The 3,272-nt window shown below is 55.5% G+C and overlaps 1 protein-coding gene across 2 annotated transcripts in view; it reads left to right on the plus strand.

Annotated features, from left to right (window-relative positions):
* Positions 1–1,670: 1,670 nt before the first annotated feature.
* ZNF707 (zinc finger protein 707) overlaps positions 1,671–3,272 on the plus strand; it is an 11,023-nt gene continuing 9,421 nt past the window's right edge. Inside the window, exons 1-2 of one of the 2 annotated variants that reach the window (XM_017883629.1) lie at positions 1,671–1,871; positions 2,084–2,212. The gene's annotated coding sequence lies outside the window, so the exon portion shown is untranslated. The remainder of the gene's footprint in view (positions 1,872–2,083; positions 2,213–3,272) is intronic. The other variant, XM_017883630.1, reaches the window with a different exon arrangement.

Consider the following 3,272-nt stretch of genomic DNA (forward strand, 5'->3'; position numbering starts at 1 on the left):
AAAAAAAAAAAAAAAAAAAAAAGTACTCGGGTGTCCTCCAGCTTAGTTCCATGTTCTCCAACCATCGCTCCGGCAACCCTTCGACCTGGATTGGAGCTCCCACGATGGATGCCACTTGCCAAGTCCAGTTCAGTTAGGGAGACCCTAACCCAGTGGCACTAGAGGAATTAAAGACACACGTGCAGAAATATAGGGAAGTGAAGTGGGAAATCAGGGAGTCTCACAGCCTTCAGAGCTGAGAGCTCCGAACAGAGGTTTACCCACTGTTTTTATTAACAGCAAGCCAGTCATTAGCATTGTTTCTATAGATGTTAGATTAACTAAAAGTATCCCTTATGGGAAAGGAAGGGATGGGCCGAAATAAAGGGATGGGTCTGGCTAGTTATCTGCAGCAGGAGCATGTCCTTAAGGCGCAGATCGCTCATGCTACTGTTTGTGGTTTAATAATACCTTTAAGCGGTTTTCCACCCTGGGCAGGTCAGGTGTTCCTTGGGCTCATTCTGGTAAACCCACAACCTTCCAGTGTGGGTGTCATGGCCATCACGAACCTGTCACAGTGCTGCAGAGATTTTGTTTATGGCCAGTTTTGGGGCCAGCTTATGGCCAGATTTTGGGGGGCTGTTCCCAACAGGGGAAGACTGTGCTGCAGTGCGTGGCTTCTAGGCTCTGGAGCTCTAGTGTTGGCTTTTGGTTTGGGGACCTGCTGGGCCACTGTGAGGTGGGCTGGAGCTGCACTTCACCGCTGCCTGGCCACAGGAGCCCTGCTCTGTCTGGAGGGCCTCAGAGCACACCGGGCCCCTCCGTAAGCCAGGTATGAGACTACCCGTCTCCTGCAGCAGGGCTCAGGGACCTCTCCATGGAGCCACAGGCGTGGGCTTGGGGAAAGGCCCAGAAGACAGAGGGTGGCACAGGGACCTGGGCCATCCTTGTGTCTTGTGGACCTGCCCAAGCCCAATCCTAGACTCCACTTCCATCTCCCAGTAAACTGCTGGCCCCTTGGATGTGGGACTGGTAGCTCCAACAGCACCCAGTCACGATGGGCAGTGCCAGTCTCATAAACACCTTGGCCTCCACAGTCAGGGCCCAAACACTTGCCTGGCACCACCTACTAGCTGGTAGAGTTCCCTGCACATGACGGGGCCCTGCGCCAGCGCCCTTGGGCCTGGGCTGCACATCCTGCATCGTCTTGTATGTGATAAATATCAGCGCGCCCAGCCCTTCGGGGCCACTAACGGTCTCTGTGTCTTGATGGTAGTGGTCCCCTGGGTCCAGCTGTTTTCTCTTTATCTCTTTGTCTTGTGTCTTTATAACAATCTCTCATCTCCGCACATGGGGAGAACACCCGCTTAGCCCCATACGGCTGGACCCTACACCCTTGTTTGGCTGGAACTGGGTGACTGGTACCAGAGCAAGCGACAGTCTGTTCACACCTCCAGTTAGGTTACAGTTCACTTTTTAGGAGAAACCTTTAGACCGACTTTAGGTTAGGAGGGCTGCGCTCCGTGGCTCACGCCAGTAACCCCAGCACTTTGGGAGGCCAAGGCAGGCGGATCACCTGAGGTCAGGAGTTCACAACCAGCCTGGCCAACATGGTGAAACTCCCGTCCCTACTACAAAAAAAACAAAAAAAATCAGCCAGTCGCGGTGGCCTTTGGCTGTGATGGGGAGGGGCCTGCCGGCCCGGGCGGAACCACAGGAGAGGCGAGGCGGGCGCCTGGAAGGCCTGGGCGGCCTGCGCGCACCACCGAGACGTGGGCTCCTAGAGGGGCCGGAAGCTGTCGGATAACAACTTCCGCTGGGGAAGTTTGTAGGAGTCTGGGCTACCGGCGCGGCGTAGCGGATGCAGCATCCTTGTTGAGGACGCCCTGGTGGTGAGTGCTCCCGTGTCCCCGCCGCCCCTCCGTCCCTGGGTGGTGGGCTGTCTGACCTTCTAATTCTGCGGCCGCCCCAGGGCTGTGAAACCCAGCGTGGCGGCTGCTGGGACAGACCCAGGAGGCTGCCGGTGACCCCGGCTATTCGGGGGCTATTCTTCAGCTTCTTCCGGCTCAGCCCCCTCTTGTCTCCTCGCGCCTTACACTTGCAGGTTTGTCAGGACCCGGTTGTGTATCCTCTTCAAGCTGGTTTCTCCCCGGCTGACCCCGTCCACGATCGTGACCTCAGTTATCCCTCATAGACACTTTCCACACCTGTGTCTCCAGCCCGCACCGCTCCGGTGAGACCCAAGCGCTTGACTTAGTTGGTAACACTCAAAGCTCCCCTGCCCCAGGCTGAGCTCCTGTAACCTCTACCCCCCACCCACTGGTCCTCCCAGGCATTCCACCGCGAAGGGGAGGAGGCAGAAACCCGAGATTCACTTCTTCCCCTTTCCTGCCCACGCCCAGCCGCACAGTCAGTCACTGGTGCCTTAGCTCCATAACTGAACCATTTGCCTCCTTGCCATTCCCACCCTGTAAGTCCCAATCCTGGCTCTTCCTCTCTCACCTGAACGCCTCGCTATCTTCTCCCCACCCCCATCCTGTTGTGCTGCTTTCTCATTTGTTCATCACAGAGGATCTTTTTTAAAATGTAGCTTAGCCAGGAGAGGTGACTCCCGCCTGTAATCTCAGCACTTGGGAGGCCGAGGCAGGTGGATCATTGAGTCCAGGAGTTTGAGACCAACTTGGCCAGCATGGTGAAACCCCGTCTCTACAAAAAATATAAAAATTAGCCGGGTGTGGTGGTGCACACCTGTAATCCCAGTTACTCTGGGGAGGCTGAGGCAAGAGAATCGTTTGAACCTGGGAGGCAGAGGTTGCAGTGAGCAGAGATCGCGCCACTGCACTCCAGCCTGGGCAACAGAGCGAGACTCCATCTCATTAAAAAATAATAATAATGAGGCCGGGCGCGGTGGCTCAAGCCTGTAATCCCAGTACTTTGGGAGGCCGAGGCGGGCGGATCACAAGGTCAGGAGATCGAGACCATCCTGGCTAACACGGTGAAACCCCATCTCTACTAAAAAATACAAAAAAAAACTAGCCAGGCGAGGTGACGGGCGCCTATAGTCCCAGCTACTCGGGAGGCTGAGGCAGGAGAATGGCGTAAACCCGGGAGGCAGAGCTTGCAGTGAGCTGAGATCTGGCCAGTGCACTCCAGCTTGGGTGACAGAGCGAGACTCCGTCTCAAAAAAAAAAAAATAATAATAATAATAATGAAAATTAAAAAAATGTAGCTTAGGCCGGATGCTGTGCTGACGCCTGTAACCCAAGCACTTTGGGAGGCCGAGGGGGGCAAAT

Source organism: Rhinopithecus bieti, unplaced genomic scaffold (assembly GCF_001698545.2).
Source record: "Rhinopithecus bieti isolate Rb0 unplaced genomic scaffold, ASM169854v2 scaffold_13617, whole genome shotgun sequence".
In the NCBI taxonomy this organism is placed as follows: domain Eukaryota; kingdom Metazoa; phylum Chordata; class Mammalia; order Primates; family Cercopithecidae; genus Rhinopithecus; species Rhinopithecus bieti.